The sequence below is a fragment of the Lissotriton vulgaris genome, chromosome 6, assembly GCF_964263255.1.
Source record: "Lissotriton vulgaris chromosome 6, aLisVul1.2, whole genome shotgun sequence".
NCBI lineage: Eukaryota > Metazoa > Chordata > Amphibia > Caudata > Salamandridae > Lissotriton > Lissotriton vulgaris.
In genome coordinates this window covers 217,952,064-217,974,064 of record NC_141694.1, presented here as the reverse complement: position 1 = coordinate 217,974,064, position 22,001 = coordinate 217,952,064, and the positions used below count along the sequence as shown (strand labels likewise).

Sequence of the window (22,001 nt, the reverse complement as noted above, 5' to 3'; positions counted from 1 at the left end):
GTGAATGATTTCACAATACGTCTCAAAACCCAAGCACACATCATGAAACAAAGAAATATTCTGGAATACCTATTGTTTCTGATTAGTAGAGATGCAGGACTGGAAAAACAGGGCCCGATTAACAGAACTAACTTAAGACAAAATCCTAAACTTACTACCATTTTGGTATTCACAGAAGGCACTTACTCATTTTGGTATTCACGGAATGCTCTTACTCATTTCAGTATTCACGGAATTTAGGAGTCCTAACTTTACTACTCCTAAACTGAGAAAAATCCTAACTTTAAGACTTTCGGTATTCACAGAAGGCATTTAGGAGTCCTAAAGTTAGGACTCCTAACTTCTGTGAATACAGAAATGAGTAAGTGCATTCTGTGAATACCAAAATGAGTAAGTGCCTTCTGTGAATACCAAAATGGTAGTAAGTTTAGGATTTTGTCTTAAGTTAGTTCTGTGAATCGGTCCCACAGTTTTTTTGTTGTACACTGGATGAGCCCTTTAATGTTTTCTATTTATCTCAAGGAGGGCCATATAACTTGCACATGAAATAATGCTTATTCCAACTCCATTTTGAGACACTTTTTGGCACCATTTTCCACTAACGCTTCAGTTGCTTGTTTGAAAGTTTGTTGTTTTTATAGCTGTTAAAGCAGCGAATATAGGACAAGATGTATCAAAGGGTTTTACCCATTCTGTGTCTAGGGGAAAATGTGTTTGTACATATGGCCCATCATTATGTTTCCTAAGGTTTAACACATTCTGTTGACCTTCGTTTCTAACCCTCTTGCTTGGAATGTTAATATTTTCATCCCGAACCCAAATGACGTCATTTGATGGAATGAGTGGCAAGTCAAGCTGCGGTTCTAAAAAGCAAAGTGTGGGGACCTTACGGGTCAATATTGAACATGAGGGTGGTCGCTTTTCCTCAGATGAGAACCCACTTGAGGCATGTCTCTGTTCAGCGCCCTGATGAAGCATAAAGGGTCTTTGTGGGAGCTGGCAGTCTCAAGCACGGCTGCGCCGCTGTATCTTAAAATAAATTACATCGGTAAACTACTGCTGTCATTTTAAAAACTGCTCAGTTTCTTATGAATGATTCATCAAAGTGTCTTTTTTTAATTTCTCCTGGCCCTGCTGTTGACTCTGCTCAATCACCCGGGGCAGCCAGTCCACTGTCATATTTTGTACACTCCGCACATTCACTGTCAGTCACGAGCTTGTGGGAGGGGATTTGTGTTTGGAGTGTCCTTCTGAGACTGTGGGTCTTTGAAAAACTCTGTAGCATGCGTTGTGGTTTGAGTTTGGTTCGCAGCACGTTTAATATGAGTACACACTGTGGAGGCAATTACCTCCTCGTTAGTCTTCCTCGCCCCCTGAGTTACATAGTGAGCTTTAGCTCCACAACAGAACCCTCCAAAGCAAAAAGAAACCACCTCCCACCCCCTCCCAACATGGCCGACCAGTCCCACCTGACCTCTATAAGAGGCGGGCCGGCCCAACCAATCAGCCTGTTTTTTTTGTTCTGCACGATTCTCTCCAGAGCACTGTTCAGGTAAGATGGGCCGGCGTGAGCTGGCCCTGGGGTGTTAGGGTGTGGACCTGCTCTAGCGGTCTCTGGTGCCTTATGCCTAAAAATTCCCCCCCCCTCTTCCTTCCCCCGGTCCTGTGGGGCCGGTTAGGTGCTGCTATAGCGTGCCAGGGGTTTACAGGGGGGGGGGGGGGCGGCCGGGGATGTGGGGTGTTTGGCATTCCCTTGTATCCCCTGTTCGTTACTAATGGACCCTGGCCTCTAAGTGGGCTTTGGGTCCGGCACTGGGGGTTCTCCTGTATGTATGCTGGGGCCCCGGTTACCTTTGAAACGCCTGGCGTGGGTCTTTGGGGGCTCATGCTTTCTAGCAGTGGACTGTACCTACGGACCTGATATTCTCGTCCCGGTGCCGATTCCAATGATGGTGTCGCTCTTTACGACTCCGCTATCCGCTTTCTCCCTGCATGCGTTAGTGCGGCGCGTTTCCCTGGTAGTCCTGTCTGCTGAAGAATTGCTCAGTGGTGGTGCGCATACTTTGCATGTAGGAGGCGCCGGGTTCAATCCCCGGCGTCTCCAGTCTTTTGCCATATACGCGTCACAGTGTGCGACCCCAGGCCATGCCCCCGTGTTTTGGCCGGCCTACGTGTAACATGCCTCGCACGAGGCAAGCTATTTATTACCCGGGTGATGGCGCCGGACCTTGGTCACTGTTACCGTTACACGGGGGTCATGTTCTTGGCTGTGCCCCAATCCGCTCTGTCTTTCTAGGCGCTGCTAAATCCGCGCGCCCTGCCCCTCGCAGGGCGCCTGCGGCGGAAATCAGAGCCGGAGTGACGCGCTACGTTTAAGTCGCTTCGGCGCTTGCCCATACCGTTGTTCTTCGGTACTACGATCCTCGAGAGCTCTGCTGGTCGGACCCGGGTGTCTGGTCTGCAGCCTGGGGTCACAGCGCTGGTCGCTTCCGCCTCCTGACGGGGTTTTCTAGCATTTCCTGGGTTGGCTACGGATGCCTCCCGCCTCTTGGGGGCGGGGCATCGCTCGGCCAGGTGCGGCCTCTGTAGCGGCCAGGGCTGTAGGTTCGCTTGCAGGCGACAGGCGCGGCGGCACGCGGAGCGGTGCTGACGCCCTTAGGGTACAGGGTCCGAGGCGCTGGAGCTCACAGGTGAGGCTCATGCCGTGGTGGGTCTGCCCCCACGATGGATCCGTTCCTGCACAGTGATATTTGTTTTGTTGGCCACCCACTCCGCTGTTATCTGCCGTCCTCGGGCGGCTCTGCTGAGGCGGGGAATTGTCCCCGGCGCCTGGGGCGCGTTCAGGAACGGCTGTTCCGGTTGTCATCCGGGTGCCCGTGTTTCCCCCGCGGACTGTGCGGTCTGGGGCGTGGAGCCAGATTGCTGGCTCAATGGGCTGATGCATCCTCTCCAGGATGCCATACTCGACCTCATATAGTCCTGGCCCCTCTTCCGTCACCATCGACGGAGCCTCCCCTTTCCGGAGGGGCTCGCTGCGGCTGCATTTTTTACTACGTGGGATACTGAGGGGCTATGGCTCTAAGGTAGGTCTTGTTCCTTTGGTGCGGACAACCCTCTCGGGTTCGATTCCTGCCAGGGCTGCAGGGCTATCCCATGGTGGTTTGGCCCGGGTGCCGGGGTCGGTCCCCTGCCACCCGGTTTTTTTCTCGCCTCGGTGCCTTTCCCACTCGTGGCCTCCCATTCTGCTTCTCTGGGCAATGGCGTGTGTTTGTCGCATGCACGGCCCCCACGAGGCTTAGGTTGCCTTGCCTCCACCTGATTGTGCCAGAGGGTACCACTGCGGCTTTGGGACATTCCGCCCTGTAAGCGCCTGGTATCGTACGCTATCAGTAAAGGAGCAGGGTCGGGCCTGGTTGGTCCCTGGATGGGAGTCGGCCTGGGAATACCGGGCGCGGTAGGCTTTAGGCATTCTTTCCGGCGCCTTGAGACCCTTAGGGGGTGTTGTGCGCTTTTCTTGGGTCGCTTACGCGACGGAAGTTTTGGCGTGGCCCCTGTGCTGGGTGGTCACGCGCCAGGCTGTGGAGAAGTGTGGCTCAATGAATAGGCAGCAGACCCTGATGCGGAGGTCTAGCTCGGGGCCAGTGTTCAATTCCCCGCCTCGTCGGGTCTTGGGCTCGTAAATTCCACCGACCGGATTGTCCTCGCCCCAGGGCCGATTCCTACCATGGAGTCCCGCTCTGCTACTCGGGGCTATAGCTTGCTTCGTCTCCAGGGGGGCCCCCACAACGCTGGAGTTGCCTGGCATCCACCTTGTGGGTGCCCAGGTGTGGACGCCTCACAGGGAGAGCCTGGAGGGGTTCCACAGCGGTATTGTACGTCCCTAGGGGTGAGGGCGTCTCGCCTTCTCTTGGGAGGGGGCCCTTCGTCATTCCCCCGGATCTCGGGGTGTCAGCCTTCACGTGGGGTGTTCTGGGCTTTCGGGCCCGGGTTTTCGAGTGCTCGCTTCAGCAGCACTATTACTAAGACTGGCTTTTCCCGGTCTCGGGCTGGTACGGCCGCTCCCGTTTTGTTCGCCCCTTGATCCTGGCTTTCGGCCATCTCCCTCCCTGGGAGTCCCGGGGTGGGCGGGGGGGGGCTGTCGCCTCCGTTGCGTCCCTTCTTGGGTCGTTGCTGTCAGGGCTCCTGGGCTCTTTGGGCTTACTGGCCGGTGTCCAGTCTTGCGGTTTTCCGCGGGATCCGCCTTCTCGGAAGGTTAGGGTGCCTTCTCCTTCCCTTGTCTCGCCTGTGGAATTTTCTGGGCCCGTGGGTGGGGACTGTGCTCCTGGCCCGCCTGGTGGAGCTCCCTTCGCCGGGTGGGGGTCTGGGTGTTCCCTGTATGGAGCCTACAGCCATACCACCCTGACAGCACCTGATCTCATCCGATCTCAGAAGCTAAGCAGGGTCAGGCCTGGTTGGTACCTGGATGGGAGTCCCCCTGGGAATACCAGGTACTGTAGGCTTTCGTTTTTGTGGGCGTCTCTTCAGGCGGTGTCTCTCCGCCGTCGGCTCCCTGCACTTTGTGCGGTGGTCCCTTCGGCCCCCGTCTCGGGCTTGTCCTCCTTTGGGGGTCGTGTGCCTGGTACCGGTTCTTCCCTCTGGTTCTTCCGGGGGGGGTTTGGCCGGGGCGTTTGGGGGTCGTTGGGTTCTCCGGCAGTCTCACAGCTCCTCGTGCTTCGGGGGTTGCTGGCAGTCCTCCTGGCCTGCCGTCTTTTGCACCAGTGCTTCGGGGGTCGGTCGACCTGGTGCCTGTCCTGTCCCTTCGGGCGGTCTTTCCCCCGGGGGCCGACTTGATGGAGGCGGTTCGACTGTGTCGGTTCTGGCCTTCGGTGCCTGGTCTCGCCCCGACCCCGGTGGTGTTTCGGCCTCCGGTGGCTCTGTGCACGGAGGGGGTCTCGGTCCTCCTGCCCAAGTTCTGGTCTCTCCGCCCGGGTCATTGTGGTGGGCCTGTCTTTCGCTTGACCTTTTCGGTCTACGGTACGCGTTTCCCCCGTGCCCTCTGTTATCGCGGGTCCTCTGCTGGAGTCGCTTGGGTGCTCGCTTCGGCGGCACGTACGCTAAATTTGGAACGATCCTGAGATGATTTGCGTGGCCCCTGCGCAAGGATGATACGCGATTTCGTACAGCATTCCATATTAGCCGGGCCGGGGTGCTCCTGGGTGCTCGCTTCAGCTGCAAGTGGATGGGACGTTACGGTGCAGTTTGACATGGCCCCGACGCATGGTTGGCACTCGCATTCGGGTGGCGTTCCTGTTTGGGTTCCCGGCGGGGTCCGCCGCCCCTGGTACCCTCTCCTTTTGCGAGCTGGCGGTTCAGACCTGCGGGCGGATCCCGGTTCTTCCCGTTCCGTGGTTGGTCCGGTGTCGGTGTTGGCCGGCTCCTTCGGCTGGCCTGACTCCGTCCGCAGGCCTGATTCTGGCGCGTTGTGATGCCCGCGCCTCCGTGGACCCCTTGCGGGTCTTGGATTTCCCGGATGAGGGGTTTTCCTTGGGCATGGCCCCTTCTTCCCGGGGGGGGGGGGGCCCGATGGGCTGCCTTGCGGGCCTTCCGCAGTGCGGTGTTCGACGGGCTGGTTTCCCTGGTGGCTCGCTTGGCTCCGGAGTTTGTTTTTCCGTCGCCCTCGGGCGCTCTGGCTGTCTCCCCCTTGGGTTCTCTCTTTCGTTCTACGAGCTCTTCGGGGTCCGCCCTTGGTGCCCCTGGCCTCGGTGGCTTTGCGGTTCCTCACCTTTTCGGTGGGTTTGTTCCTGGTAGCAGTGGTGTCTGCTGGGCGGAGGGGCGTGCGGGGGTCGTGCCTCCGCTCCCCTCCCTTCTTGCGGGTTTTGCCGGACTGGTTGTCCCTCCGGCGTGTCCCCCGTTTCCTTCCCGGGGTTCCTTCCCTGGTGTACCGGGCTCGGGTGGTGTCTTTGCCGCCTTTTTCCTGCCGGCGAGGTTCCTCTCTTGTCCGTGCTGGTTGCCCGGGGTGCGGTTTTGGTTTCTCTTGACCGCTCGTCGTCCCATTCCCGGTGGGATGGCCTATTGGTGTCTTTTGGGTCCGGTTCGTTCGGGCCTCTAGCCCTCTCTTTCCGCCTTGGTTCGCTGGCTTACACAGGCTAGCATCCTTCCCTACGCTTTGCTGGGTTCGGTGGATCCGGCGGGGGTCCTGGGTCGGTCCACGGGGTGTGGCTCTGTTCCCTGGGCCCCCTTCAGGGGTGTCTCCTCTGTGGAGTTTTATCTGGCTTCGGCGTGGTCGTCCCCCGCCTGGTACGTGGGTATCTAGCAGTCCCGGGGGGGACTTCGCTGGGGCCGTTCTGAGTGCTGGAGCTGCGACTCCTGGTTGGCCTTCTTTTCCTGGAGGTCTTGATTTCAGGTTTCCTGTGATCCCTGTTTTCTTTTCAGTTGTTATACTTCAACCTTGGGTTGGTTTCTCTGCATCACCGTGTGGTGTTGTTGTTATGGTGGTCAATGAAGCCTTGTTGGCTTGGGTATTTGCTCACTATGTAACTCAGGGGGCGAGGAAGACTAACGAGGAGGTAATGCCCCGGTTACTTACCGGTAATCTTCATTACTCCGAGTATAGTCTTCCTCGCCACATGAGTTCCCTCCCCCCCTCCCTGTCTGGCTATCGGCTTCATTGTTTGCTTGGTAGATCAGGCTGATTGGTTGGGCCGGCCCGCCTCTTATAGAGGTCAGGTGGGACTGGTCGGCCATGTTGGGAGGGGGTGGGAGGTGGTTTCTTTTTGCTTTGGAGGGTTCTGTTGTGGAGCTAAAGCTCACTATGTAACTCATGTGGCGAGGAAGACTATACTCGGAGTAATGAAGATTACCGGTAAGTAACCGGGGCATCACTGCCTTTCACACGAGGTTGGGCCAGAAGTGTTCGGTCTCTGCTGTTTCCGAGTCTTTTTGTCTTTCTGACTCCCATTGGAGCTCTGACGCATATTAGCATCTGTATATTGTCACCCACCCTTTAAAATTTCTTTCATAATAAAGACAAAACTCCGTGCTGAATAAGCATTGACAAAGTCAATAGGTCTGACTTTGGCTGCAGGCATTTTGGCTTTTCCAAAGGTTGTTTTTTCCAAAAACTTTATCTTAGGAGAAGGTGCTGGGACCCCGCCAATCTGCAAGAAACATTGATTTAAAGAAAAAATAGATTTTAATGTCAAGAAACTCAAAGCGGGGTCTGTTGGCTTATGGCCAGATTCATCAAACCAAAATCCGCTCGCAAAGGGGCAGATTCTCAGAATCTGCCCCTTTGCGACCTGTATTTTTGCATTTGGGATGAATCATCCCAAATGCAAAAATCGCAAATAGAGAATTCGCTAAATTGCGATTTATTGCATTTAAGGAATCTCAAATTGAGATTCCTTAAATGCAATGCATGAAAGTTTAAAAAATAGCGAATTTGCTAAAAGGGCACGGAAATTACCATGAAGTACAACTTCATGGTAATTTGCAAAAACTTTGAAAAATGCACTAAAGGGCATTTTTCAAAGTTTCATGTTGCGCAAACACATGCCCTAAGGGCATGTGTGTGCGTAACATATGTGCAAAAATCAATTTCAGGGGTGCAACACGGTGTCCTTTGGACACCCCTGCACCCTTGAAATCGCAATCTCAATTTGCGAATCGCTAATTGCGATTCGCAAATTGAGATTGTCTTCCCATTCATTCCTATGGGCCTCTAGGCCCATAGGAATGAATGGGGAGGTATTCCTTAATTGCGACTCGCAATTTGCGAGTCGCAATTAAGGAATGTTAAGAAATCGCTATTTTTTTGTGATTTCTTGGTGCATTCCATTTTGCAATTCCTTAATAGCGAATCGGTATTTTTCGCTATTAAAGAATCGCAAAATGTGTTCTTGATGAATCTGGTGGTTAGTGCACTAATGCCTCCACTGTAGGGGCCTGTGTTCAACCTCATGGTCACAGGCTCAAATCCCAGCAAGTCCACTCAGCCGTTCATCCATCTGAGGTCGATAACATGAGTACTGCCAACCTCCTACCATGGCCACAATCGTCTTTCTGCTCATCCAGTGTGACGTGGCTGTTTGCGTGAGTGGGTAAGTACTGGATGCTATGGGTGGGAGGTTGATGGTAGTATAAGAGCAACAGAGCTCAGTCCCAACCGCTTTGTAGATTCAGAATGACATCTGTTAAAATGAGTTCTGTTATTCTATTAAACAACTAAGTGCAGGACCCAAAGTTTTTCCTCGAAGCCTACCACCAGCGCTGCCATATTCCCGGATTGCTAAATACCAAGGCTGCCTGCTTTTGATTCAACCTCATGGCTCTTTCTTCCACCACCCTACTCTTCTGTCTCTTTATCTCACTCTTGCTCTGGGTCAAGGTCTGATGCAGAAAAACAAAGTTCTGGTCCACAAAAGTAAGTGGCCATCACCTGCAACCACCGGCTCCAATTAGGCTCTGATTATAGCTCCAGATGGGTTTGTCATTGTGAATATTGTGAATACTCCTGTGATCTGTGTTATGGAAGCACCAACTGCTATAGTTCCATACACCATTAAAGACTTTTTTTCTCATGTGTTTTTACTTCCTTTAGGTTTGTCAAAATTCGACTCAGGGCCAGGTAAGAAGTCGAAGAGACTTCAGTGGCCAATCAGTTCACAGCAGACATAAGTGAAAAGTCACAGATAATAATATTACGATTTATATATTTCAAATGTCAAGCTGGCGTTAGTACCAAACTGCGATAATTTAAGCCTCGATTACGGAGGAAAACCGTTAAAGGCATGTCTTTGCTCTTTGCTGACAGCTTTAATAAATATACGGTTGTCAGCAGTTACAATAAATGAGAGAACATTTCTTGCTAAAGTGATCATGAAAAAGAAAAAACCTTTAAAGATGCCATCAAGCCGATCCAAGGCTGTGCATCCCTCTGTGGGCATCGAGTGTCATGCTACTTGAGAAGCATCCAGGAGATACCCACGACCAGATGCACCTGTTGTCCTCCTATACTTCTTCACCATCTCCCTTTTAGAACTTAACTATCTACTGACTTCCTCGCCAAAAGGAACTTCCACCAAAGCAGTCCATGGCTGTAGGACCCTCTTTATACATCTACTAGCTGCCTGCCTGCATGAACTGGGAGGGAGCCTTTTAATTTTGGCTCAGCCCCACCTGCAGCAGCCACGGTTTCCTCAGAGCTCGGCTTGCTATTAATTCTGCTTTTGCTGAAACCTCCCATATAGAGTTTCAGAATATTTCTATCCTCTTATTAAATTAAATTAGATCCACTATAAAATGTTAAGGCGCATTGTATTCCTGTTCATCGTATTTTCACTCTCATGCTTTCAGTGATTTAGTACATATGTGGTTGCCCATTCCCCAGAGGTGCTGGCAGGTGCTAGTAGAGGAAGACATCTTCACAGATGCTTTGGTTCACCTGTGAAATAGCAAGATTCAAGGGGGGCGAAGCTCGCTCGCCTCACGCACATTAAACGTTCAGCATCTCTTCCACCTCTTCTCTGTCTGCGACGTCATCACGCAGAAACAGATAGGTTTCTTCCACAGAGGCAACATCCAGCAAAGTGGTATCAACAGAATATTCTGAAAATGGCTTAAAATGGCTTATGAATAGTGCGCTGGATATAAATTATTTTAAACATTGAAAAAGAAGGGGTGCTGGGAGAATATGTTTTGCGGTGTAAGCAATATCTGAAAATAAGAGGGCTGCTGTTCCTCAACCTTCAAACCCCCATTTTTGGTACCTGTGCTTTTTGTATTGAATGAACTGTATTTATAGCTTTTTTTTAATGTGTTAACTACTTTAGTTTAGTTATAACTCAAACATTATTTATATTTAGCTAACAATGCGACTCTCTTTTCATATCAAGCGTCTTTCTTTCATTTTATGTTGACCCTCGACATTGACACTACCTTATATCGAATAAAGTGGTTTTGACTTGACTTGACTTGACACTACCTTATGTTCAAAGGCGGGAAAAAAGGCCCAAATATGGAACAGCTCTTAGCAGTGGGTTGATTATCGGGGTTTGTATCTTGAACCTGTCTCCCCTACACTAGGCAATGAATATTTGCCATAAAGACCTAATGCTGGGTACTAATATCGAGAATGATCATACCTGTACTCCAATATTACGATTGGAGATTTTGTACGATAACATATATATAGACCTTGTGACACCAATGTTTCTTGTTTCTAATATTTATTTGCATTTAATTCAGATGTTTGCATATTCCTATTTTCGACAACTGTATATTGTAAAAGTTGACATCTTTACCTTTGCCATGTATACAATATGTCTGTCAACAATAAAACCTGTTGTGAAAACAAATATGGAACAGCTCTTAACGGGAAACATCATTTACAACGATGTCTTTTCCACGCTTGACGTTTTAAACGATCCACTTACCCCGCAAACGTCTCTTCAACGAGGGAGCCTTCAACGACCGTCTTGACCACGAAAAAACGTTCAGCGTGGGTTGGGGGGAGACGTGGTATTCCGTCCAGTCGTGCTGGGGGGGCTGGGGGAGGGTTGGGAGGGGGGCTGGGGGGGCTGGGGGGGTCTCCCCCCCAAAAAATAACAAGCGAGCGAGCGAGTTAGATTAAAAAAAAAACGCTCTGTGGTATTGATGAAGAAAAAGGAATGACCCTCTGTTAAAAAGGGTTCCAAAGACAACCGGTAACCAAAGACCCTTTTATGTTGCCCGGCGGTATCGCCTCTATGACCCACCAATATTAATCAATGAAGAAGCAGGCGCTGGAGACTGGAAGGCAGGAAACGAGGATTTTATTCTCTCCGGAGGAGAACACATCAATTCAGACAGCAAGTATCGTCACGAGGTGCTCTAACCACATCTCTGAGGCCTGGCCTCTTATACTAGGGTTTACGACCTTTATTGCACATAACACATTCTCGCAATACTTTAGTACTTGAAAGAACATCCTCGGAATCTCCCCTTCAGACCCGTTCCCACATACATTTACAGTTGGATTCCCCACCCCGGTCACAACAGGTGATGGTTGTCGCACAGCAGGGCATTCCGCCGATTCACGGAATGCATGGGGTTGATCGGATCTCATGGGGTGGGGGCTTTGATCGGTTCGGGGGTCTTTTGATGGGGAGGGGAAACTTCCTACTGTACGGGGTAATAAACAGTATCCGCAGGGCCAGGTGGCGGCCTGGGAACAGGGAAGACAAACGGGGACACAGGAAAAGGGGGTTTGCATCAAAAGGGTTTGAGGCCATGAAAGGAATGAGGGGAGGTGTCGCGTTGGGAACAGGATGGGATTCCGTGGTGAAACTGCGCTGAAGAGGGGTTTATGACCCAAGGCATGAGAGAGCGGGGGTTGTCAGCGTGCGGGGGAATGCTTGCGAGGTTAAGAGAGAGAGAGACGCGCTGGCTATCAGCGAGGGGCAGGGAGGCCATGGTGCTCAAAATGGCTGCCGCTTACGCGCACGAATGGGCTTGGAAAAGGGGCAAGATGGCGCCGATAATGTTCACCAAGTTTGTATTTATTTTCCACAGTCCTCCCTTTAACATTTCCAAGACATCTTGCTGGCCTATTTCCTATCTACACCTATATGCAGCGATCATAAGTAAGGGAGAGGGGACTTAGGCGAAAGAACTGTACATAAACATCACATTATAAACATCATATTGAAAAGTCTCATCATTTAGTAGGCGGGTTCATCGTTAAGTTGGTTGCAGAAAAAGTCATCGTAATGCAATATCAGACTAGAATTATGTAGCGAGGGCGTTGGGTACAGGTCACAGAATAAGAACTGGTATGTTATCATATAAGTAAGTCCTTTTTGTATACGGCGGGTGCACAGTCAGTCCAATGGTGATTGGGAGAGAAAGGAGATACAGTAAAAAATATATCAGAGTTCTCGTTGTCCTTTGTCGTCTTCTGTCGGCACTGTTGAGCACCTGGATTACCTATCAACAGGAATGTTCATGTGGATTGAGTTGTTGGGGGTCTGCGGGTAGGGGTGCATTCTGTTTGGTTTTCGTCAGACCTCGTAGGAGGAATGCGTTACGGTTTTGGAGTAGGTGCATCTTCTTCCGCAATGCAGAGCATAGATTTTGCAATGGAAAATGCAATTGTTCCAGAATTGTGAGATCTGTTCGTTTCTTGAGTCTCTGTGGTGGGCATTTCCTGCTGCTTCCATCATCTTCAGGGTGCTTGGTAGCGGGCAGAACCACAGACTTTGTTTATCTTTTCTTCGGGGGCGACCCTTGGTGGAGTTCTAGGTCACCGTTCTGGGATTAACATAGTTCGTGGTCTATTTAGTCGGAGCTCCCTCCCTTCTGACGCAGGGAGTACTCTTCTCTGGGTAGCTCAGTAGGATTTGGAGGAACTTGGGAGTTCGGGTGGAAAGGTGCGGGTGTGAACAGTCCTTATGGTAGGTCGGAGGAGGAGGGGATGGAGCAAGGCCAAGTCGGGAGCAGATCAGGGGGACGGAGGGTTTGCGACAGGCGGGTCCGTAACCATGTTCAGAGAGCGGGGACTTTTTGGCACACGTTGATCATAGAGCAGGGGCTTCAGGTCAGCCCTTTCCTTAGCTTTGTTTGGAACAGTGCCCCGTCCTGCGACTCCTTACTGCTGTGGTCTCGCCTCGGCCTCCGTCGCTGATGTTCCACCATCCGCAGTCAGGCCGCGTGCTCCCACATCCGGTCTCTTTCCCCTCCGACAGTGATACCCTTAAATGAGTGTTGAAAAGACAGTCTTTAGAGATTTTGCAGAAAAAGGTAATTTCATAAATCTATTTTCTCTCCCAACACCAAGCAACTGGGGTAAGCACTCGCTACATTTGAGATTTTTGCGGCTAAGGTATAAACAATGGATGATGGATTTGCTGGATTCCTTACAACTTCCTTTTGTTGGCTAATTCTTTGACGCTCTGATGATTATTACGTTCATTTGTCATATGTCTATTATAGTAGATGTCAGTTTTTCTGGCAGAGACCCATTTCCCTAGTACGAGTCTTGCAAGGCTAGGCTGGTCTTCAGGGCCTTGTATTTTACAAAAAGTGCAACGTGCTATTCACCATAGTCTGATAGGCATCCTTCTGAGGGATGAACATAGGCTAAACAAGTCTTCATTACATCAAAACATCTTATTTTCAGCAAGGCTTACAGCAACAAGGTCTTTCGATTTTCGATCTAATTTTTACCTTTGCATGCATCTTTCTAACTTTCTATATAAATCCTCGCAACCTGGTTACTACAAAAACTCGGGGGGTGGTTTGCGATAATTATTAAACTTATCCTCGGGGAAGGTGGGATCTTATGAAAAACGATTAGGAGCACAGCGAATCGGAGCAAGGGGCGTTTCTCAAGCTCTCGTTCAGGGCAGCTGATACCAAACTGGGGGCATTTTGGGCAGATGGGGGTGTCTCGATCATTTCTTACAGCTTGGGGTACGGAGACAATTTGCAATGGGGATGGTCGCATTACCACAGACACATTTTATCATGGAAGCCACTGACAAATAGTTCCCTGAGAGAGGGTCAAATTTAGGGAACCTTAGTCGTCTTACCTGTCCCTTTCCTATCGGCCAATTTAAATTTCATCCATATTTTAATAGAAAAGGAGAGGTAGTAACGTGGTACCGATGCAATTTTATTTAGGACAAATTTGTGCAAATACTTGTGGTATTTGGGGCCAATCAGGAGGTGCACCAGGTTCGCCAATTAGGTGCCAGTTGCTAGGAAGAAGGAAAGTGTGGAGGGGTGGAAGAGTGAGTGAGAGAGAGAGAGAGAGAGAGAGAGAGAGAGAGAGAGAGAGAGAGAGAGAGTGAGAGAGAGAGAGAGAGAGAGACAGACAATAGGCCAAACAGTACACGTGTGACATGGGGAATGACCGTGTATTGTTTGGGCTATTCAGTGCATGACCTAACGTTTAGACGTTTCGGGTCTGTGTTAGGATGTAGAAAGCATGCAGTTTTGGGACAGAAAAGCATTAGATCAGGTAAAAAGGTCGTGCATTGGGTAGAGCGTCCTTGTTGTGCCGTCTTGCAGCGCTAGTCCGTCTTCATGCATCGGGCGTGACGTGGTTCCAGATCCCTTACGATACTCTAATCGGGATTCTAATGTAACCTGCAGAGGGAAAAAGGGGAAAAAAGGGGGGGGTAGGGGGACAACATTCGAACACATCAAATGTATAGGCACGAAAGTCCTTTACTTACCACATACTCGTACTTATCTCTTCGGGATATAATCCCTTAGGGTTCTGGTTTCCTAAAGTCATGGGGGCAGGCAATGTGATAGGTTGTTCATGGGGAGGTTCGAGGATGGCATTAAGGATCGAGTGTAGTGAAAACGCTAAAAAAGAGGAATCAGAGGTGCCTAGCGTGAGGTACCCGGTTTTGTAGATGTATCCGGCCATCGGGATCCCTAAATCATTCCCAAAGCTGTGATGTTCTAAGGCATATCAGTTCTTCGTTCAACCCTGTACCTTAGTACCTTCGACCACCATATCTTTATAACATTTTATCAATTACACCGTTTTACTTTACCCATTCTCAGAAGTCGAGGTCCTTCTTCATACGTCAGTTCCCGAGCTTAGTCGCATATCTTGGAGGCAGCGTATTATACCTTCGATTCGACCGTCAACCCAGGGCCGAACAACCATTTCTCGGATAACCTTAAAAAAAGAGCAGAACAGTTGCGCACAGAAAAAACCCTCCCACCGATACCCGCATTTACAAAAGTATGCGATGCCTATCCAGAGCTTTTTAAGACCTTTATTTTGCTAGAATTATTCAGTACGTAAAATGTGAGAGCGCAATTCATATTTTGGCCTGACATGTCGTCGATGGAAGCACATACAGTAGGGGTTTATTTTGTAGCACAAGAACATGTAAAAAAGGTCTAATTAATTATTTGCAAGTAACCAAAAACATTTCATTGCGTGACGAAGGAATCAGGGGCATTTCAGTTCATAAATGGAAACACAGTCAAGCTCATCGTAATCACATTTCCTAGGTGTAAACCGCGGGTGTGCATCATGAGCGACGTTATGTATCAGTTACAACAAATATCAAAAATAAATTGTTCATTGAAATCAACATTTTACGGAACCCTTCTTAAATGTTCGCCAAGTGAACCCTCCTCCCTTTATCATCGAGTGCGCAATGGTTCGTATATATATATATATATCTTAGTACATCAAGTTTCATTAGCTGAGGAACACCACGAGGCATCCGTTAGTTTCCATTGATACCAGCGCCATTTTGGGCGAGGCCGGTTTAGTCCGGAAGTAGCATCAGGGGCAAAATATCCCCGACAATTGGCGGTTGGACCAGAGTCCCTTTCGGCAGTTCAAAAGAAAACTGTGCTAACAGAGGGGCTGGTGGTGTGGACCGTCAATCAAGAGAGGGAGGGGGTAGAGTCTCTCTTACCGGGTCATGTTGATGTTCAGCCGGAACTTGCTCGAGTTCGTTAGCCCATAATGTTCCTGGGTGGTTCAGACGGAAGTTGATGCAGACACGAGAGCACCGCCATCTTGTTGCTGTGCCGTGGTTATTTCATTTGAGATCAATGCAACTGTTCCTCACCGGAAGCCTGAAGGGGCCGAGGGCTCTTGGGACTTTGGTAGAATCTTCAAAGTCGAGGGGATGTTTGTCGATGGTGGGGGCTTGCGCCCGAGTTGGGCAAGCGCCCGAGTTGCAATTTCGGACAAAGTTACTCCAGCGGCCTAGACCCGCCTTTCGAGGGCCCAGACGCCATTTTGAGGCCCTGTGGCAGTCACCTTTGCCGTATCCATCAGGAGTGGACGAAACTTCTTGTGATGGCGAAAGACAGAGCATCATGCTGCAGGAGCAGGACATTCTGGTTCGGGGCGCCAGGGTGCAGCGGTGGAGCCTTCGTCTGGGGAGGTGAGAAAGGCTCGTCCGTGCCGCTTTCCTCTCCCGGTGCATCCTACGCCGTCTCTTGGAATCAGGGGCGCACATGATGACCACCCTACACCCCTGATTCCGACTCTTGGGGGACCACTGTACGTCCGGTGCTCCGTAAATATGCCCGTCGGACATTGTGTGTCCTGTACTATGCAAGTATACCAGCCGGGTCTTGTATGTCCTGTACTGAGAAAATATACGAGTCGGGCATTGTGTGTCCTGTGTTGCGGAAATATGGCCGTCGCCCGGCTGGAGGACATCGGCGTCGGGCCAGGGCAGGGAAGCCTCCTACCTGTGGAGGTGGAAGAGGCTCGTCCGCGTCGCCTCTTCCTCCCTGCCCACCCTGCATCCGTTCGATGGAGGAATTCGTGATGGCCGGACCAGGAGATACAAGGGAGGGGGTCATTTGCAGCCGCCCCCTCCCTACTCGCGGCCCGGGGGACACCATCCCTGGAAGGGTAGTATGAGAAGACCATTTCATTGCCTGCTGTGTGGAGTCTCCAGTACCTTCTCGCCAGCGATCTCTTTTTGGCCCATGGTTGCTGGCAGGCCCCGCCCCACACGTGCTATGTGTTTCGGATGGGCGGGACCATCGAACTGTTACATTGGAGGACTTCCGGAGTGAGCATAATATGTTTTGCATTTTTCCTATTAGTAAAGTTTGTTTTTTAGAGAGTTCTACTAGTTATTCTATTTACTGTTGGTTGTGTGTTTTACCGTAATTAAATCCTAAGTTATATAATAGACGCTTGGCTTTCTTGAGTCTTTTCTCTAACGGGGGGTTGTTTACACTGACCTGCAGTTGTGTTTGTTTTTCAGAGTGGGGGAGCAACAGAGAGCAATCAGTCCCAGAACTCTAACATGTCGTTAAAATTGGTCTGACGAAATCTGTGCCACCGAGCATAATCAAACGGGGTGGTTCTATCTGTCCTGTCCGTACTAGTCTGATTGGTTTTTATTTCACGCCTTTTTCCTTTCTGTCGGTCCGTCCTTTCTGTCAGCCCTCCATTCTTACCTATGCTTTGCAGAGTCGGGCATTGGGCTTTCCAGTGCCCGAGACATTTACAGAAAGCACATTGGTTTTGTTTTAAATCTGTCCGTCCTGTGCGTAATGTCGGGGGATTACCTTCGGGTCGTTGTGTTCCGGGGTTGGCTTGTCGGCACATCCCTTTACACCGTTCGCTTTTCATGTCTACTTCTCGAGACTGTGCCATCGCTGGCCCTTCCCTATGCCTACTAGACGTTTGGAGGGTTGTCCGTCGTGTCCCCTCATCTTTTCTAAATTCGTCGCCTTCCCTTCGTCGTGTGGCTTCTTTGCGCCACATGCCGAGACTATCGAGCATAATAGGTGTTGTTTCATTCCTACGAAGGGCTATTTCTACTGTTTCTATTTTGTCGAGATCAAAGGATCCTCTCAGTGGCCACTGTCTTTCTCGATCCTTTTTCGTATATTTATGCCACAGCTCACTATAGGCTATAGCAATTAATCCATGCTTCATGAACATGTCCTTATTAGGGGTGCCTTCCAGCGGAGCCGGATGGTTCATCTCTAATAAGCGGTCCGGGTAAAACAGGCTATTGACCAGTGGGGAGAAGACAGGCATGACGGATCACAATGGGATAATAGTCAGCACTACCTATCTTATCACTGCGCGCAAAGACTAGACAGAATATTTCTATTCTACGTTGTTTGCACGTAGTGAATACCTCATGAACCAATTCTGAGCGATCAACGTTAGGTCAAAAATAAAAAATCAATATGGTCAATGGGGAGAATAAGTAGGCTCGCAAAGGTTCGCGTCACCTACCCTTTCACTATCTGCAAAGAGGGGACCTATTTTTCCCTGTTTGCAGACAGAGAATCTCCAGAAAACAATCTATAACAGTTAATCAATGTTTAGGTCAAAAATAAAAAATCAATATGGTCAATGGGGAGAATAAGTAGGCTCGCAAAGGTTCGCGTCACCTACCCTTTCACTATCTGCAAAGAGGGGACCTATTCTTCCCTGTTTGCAGACAGAGAATCTCCAGAAAACAATCTATAACAGTTAATCAATGGGGGAGAAAGATGGGTCCGACGGGTGCGTACCTATCCTTCGCTGTTTATAAAGGGAGAGCCTGTTGTTTCTCCGTTTGTAGACAGTGAATCTCCAATAAATTAACAAAAAGTAATACTAGTATTTTCTCAACAATTATCAATTATTTTCAATTATCTATCACTTTCGCAATTCGTCGTGTTTACACGACCTTACCCGGACCGCATGGACAGTTTCTCGTCTTCCGAATCCAGCGCCCGATCGTCCTCTTCTCTTCGTACTTCTCGTGGCACTCCTGATGGTTCCCAGTCAGGACCGCAGATCACTCGAGAGAGGTCTGTTCGGAACCAGTGAAGTTCGGATGATCGGCTGTCAGACGAGGGTCTATCGGACAGGGTACCTTCCGATCGTTGCAGTCGTTCACTCTGTCGTCGGGACCTCTCCCACTGGATCCGCGAGTCGCTGATGGGCCCCACGTTTGGGACGCCAATTGTTAAAAAGGGTTCCAAAGACAACCGGTAACCAAAGACCCTTTTATGTTGCCCGGCGGTATCGCCTCTATGACCCACCAATATTAATCAATGAAGAAGCAGGCGCTGGAGACTGGAAGGCAGGAAACGAGGATTTTATTCTCTCCGGAGGAGAACACATCAATTCAGACAGCAAGTATCGTCACGAGGTGCTCTAACCACATCTCTGAGGCCTGGCCTCTTATACTAGGGTTTACGACCTTTATTGCACATAACACATTCTCGCAATACTTTAGTACTTGAAAGAACATCCTCGGAATCTCCCCTTCAGACCCGTTCCCACATACATTTACAGTTGGATTCCCCACCCCGGTCACAACAGGTGATGGTTGTCGCACAGCAGGGCATTCCGCCGATTCACGGAATGCATGGGGTTGATCGGATCTCATGGGGTGGGGGCTTTGATCGGTTCGGGGGTCTTTTGATGGGGAGGGGAAACTTCCTACTGTACGGGGTAATAAACAGTATCCGCAGGGCCAGGTGGCGGCCTGGGAACAGGGAAGACAAACGGGGACACAGGAAAAGGGGGTTTGCATCAAAAGGGTTTGAGGCCATGAAAGGAATGAGGGGAGGTGTCGCGTTGGGAACAGGATGGGATTCCGTGGTGAAACTGCGCTGAAGAGGGGTTTATGACCCAAGGCATGAGAGAGCGGGGGTTGTCAGCGTGCGGGGGAATGCTTGCGAGGTTAAGAGAGAGAGGGACGCGCTGGCTATCAGCGAGGGGCAGGGAGGCCATGGTGCTCAAAATGGCTGCCGCTTACGCGCACGAATGGGCTTGGAAAAGGGGCAAGATGGCGCCGATAATGTTCACCAAGTTTGTATTTATTTTCCACACCTCCCCCAAAGACGTGGAGTGTACGTAAAAAAAAACAGTCCTTTTTTTATTTTAGAAGACGTGTTTTGACGCTTGTTTCCATGGTAGATAGAAGTAAGGGGCTGCAGGAGAAAGACCTGCAGGTAAGACGTTTCTACCGTGGTACAATCCTTCGTTGTCAATTCCAGCGTGGTAAAGCCACTTGCGATGTAAAATTCGCGTGGTAATGCCATGCGTGGAACTTGTATTAGTTGAAAAATCATATATTCCTCTTAACAACACAATGTACTGCTCCATCTGTGGCAAGGAAACGTAGAGTGGTGGGAATGTGGAGTTCAGGTGCAAGGAGAGACCAAAGCCAAGTAGTTCTATGTTTAGAAGCGCATCCAATCCACCGCGCCCTCCTCGCGCAACCCTGCATGTGGAACCAATCACTGGGCTACTGATTGCTGCAAATGAGGGCGCCGACCAGCTCGCTTTGTAATTGACGTGGCGTGGCAGACATGAGAATGTTCTCATTAGCTCTGAAGATACGGGAGGAAGACTTCTGATTGGTTTGATTTGCCCTGAAATTACTTCTAATTAATATGAGCATTGTAGCAATTTTGGTTACCCTCTGCCTGTTCAGCACAACAAGCTGGCGTCCACAAGAGGCACATTTGTGTTGCTAAATACACATGCATCACCAGGGACAAAATATTCTGAGTGCGACATTAAAAAGGCTGGCTTTGGGCTACTTTGTTATTTCTGTCTCAGCCTCTTTGAAGGTTATGGAAGATTGTGGACTCCTCCCATGGTATCAAGCAGTCTTTAAACGAGAAACCGCCCTGTGTTTATTTTGTAATTGTGCGTTGGACAGGGATGTAAGGTGGGCCCCAGCAGCCCCTGTGGTGCAGGGGATCTCCAACCCTTCAGGGGACCCCTATGAGTCGAAGACCAATGGATATGTGTGAGATATGGAAGGCTCAGGGGCCCATCCACATGTTCTACGGAGGAGGGGGGCATAATATTTTATTACGCCACTGGTACTGGAGGATACCACTGGGTGGATGGCGGCCACTGCACTGCATCTAATTGCGTTATATGCATTCAAACATTTATGTATTAGTAAGTAACCATATCCAGTAGCCTTCAATGGTAACACATGCTTCGTGTTGAGTTCACTTAATGGCAAGTCTGAATATTTCAAAGGTTTCCAGAGCAACTTGTGATTGGATTCCAATCTCAGCCTGTGTCTGGGGGCGTCCAAGAGCCTTGGACCTTTTTCCTCCCAGGAATCTCCTCCCATGATTCACTCTCTTAAAGCATCATTGGTCGGTGAGTTGGGTGCAGATATTGAGTGAAGGTCTCTGGTTAGGACGAGTGAGGTGTCAGTTTTCGCAGGTATCACCCAAAGTATTAGCATTAGTTGACGTTTTAATATTCAGAAAGCAGTGAACGTCATCACACTTGACAGTCTGAGAAAAAGGTGAGCATTTTTAATACTGACCTTTTAGTAAAGATGCCTGCATCTGACTGACAAAGCCAGGACTCGTGCTTAGAGTATGCCGTTATGCTAAGCTTTTTCTTGGAATCACTCAATTTAAAAAACATGAAACTTTCCCAGTGAGAATTTGCATAGCCCCAGCTCCTGGCATTTCCTTCTGACTTAATGTCCCATGACAGCAGACTGCCGAGCAGCTCTGGGCTGCACGTAGAGGATCAGGCGGGCCCTGCTTTTTGACTGCACGCTGCAGTGGCCCATCTACCCCATATCTATTCCTCTCCCTATCGACGAGGATGATTCGTGTTTACATTTGTGAGATTGCGCTTGTGGCTACTTTAGTTTTCTTCACAATAATAACGTGATAGTGAAGTAACAATTCGTGCTCCAAATAAACCACATACATACCAACATGTGTATGCCTTAAAAATGACTTGTAAAGAGGGGGACCAAAACTCGCCATTTACTTTGTTTTCCTGCATCTTGCCAGTGGAGTCAGCCGGGCCAAACCAGAGTGAAGCGCAGCGCCTGGGGTCTTTGCCTGCCCGCCTTCCGCCGCCTAACTCCTTTGCCATCACGGAGTAGGGCCGCCGAGCGGAGCGTGGGCGGGCCTTTACAAAAACTACATACCCCAGCAGCCCTAGCGGCATACAACGTAAGCGTTTGGCGCCAGGAGGCGCTTAAATAGAGCGTCAGCTCCGACGAGCGGGGGGACCAAAACTCGCCATTTGCTTTGTTTTCCTGCATCTTGCCAGTGGAGTCAGCCGGGCCAAACCAGAGTAAAGCGCAGCGCCTGGGGTCTTTGCCTGCCCGCCTCCCGCCGCCTAACTCCTTTGCCATCACGGAGTAGGGCCGCCGAGCGGAGCGTGGGCGGGCCTTTACAAAAACTACATACCCCAGCAGCCCTAGCGGCATACAACGTAAGCGTTTGGCGCCAGGAGGCGCTTAAATAGAGCGTCAGCTCCGACGAGCGGGGGGACCAAAACTCGCCATTTACTTTGTTTTCCTGCATCTTGCCAGTGGAGTCAGCCGGGCCAAACCAGAGTGAAGCGCAGAGCCTGGGGTCTTTGCCTGCCCGCCTCCCGCCACCTAACTCCTTTGCCATCACGGAGTAGGGCCGCCGAGCGGAACGTGGGCGGGCCTTTACAAAAACTACATACCCCAGCAGCCCTAGCGGCATACAACGTAAGCGTTTGGCGCCAGGAGGCACTTAAATAGAACAGTAGCCCC

At 50.1% G+C, this 22,001-nt stretch overlaps 1 protein-coding gene and 2 non-coding genes across 3 annotated transcripts in view; all 3 read left to right on the top strand.

Moving 5' to 3' along the window:
* Positions 1–22,001, top strand: part of LOC147707040 (protein eva-1 homolog C-like) — a 739,660-nt gene that overhangs the window by 462,374 nt on the left and 255,285 nt on the right. The gene's annotated exons all lie outside the window — the stretch shown is intronic.
* On the top strand, positions 4,381–4,499 carry LOC147707042 (5S ribosomal RNA). The gene has a single exon (XR_015296950.1). It is a non-coding gene; the product is annotated as a 5S ribosomal RNA (ribosomal RNA).
* Positions 5,070–5,176, top strand: LOC147707041 (U6 spliceosomal RNA). The gene has a single exon (XR_015296920.1). It is a non-coding gene; the product is annotated as a U6 spliceosomal RNA (small nuclear RNA).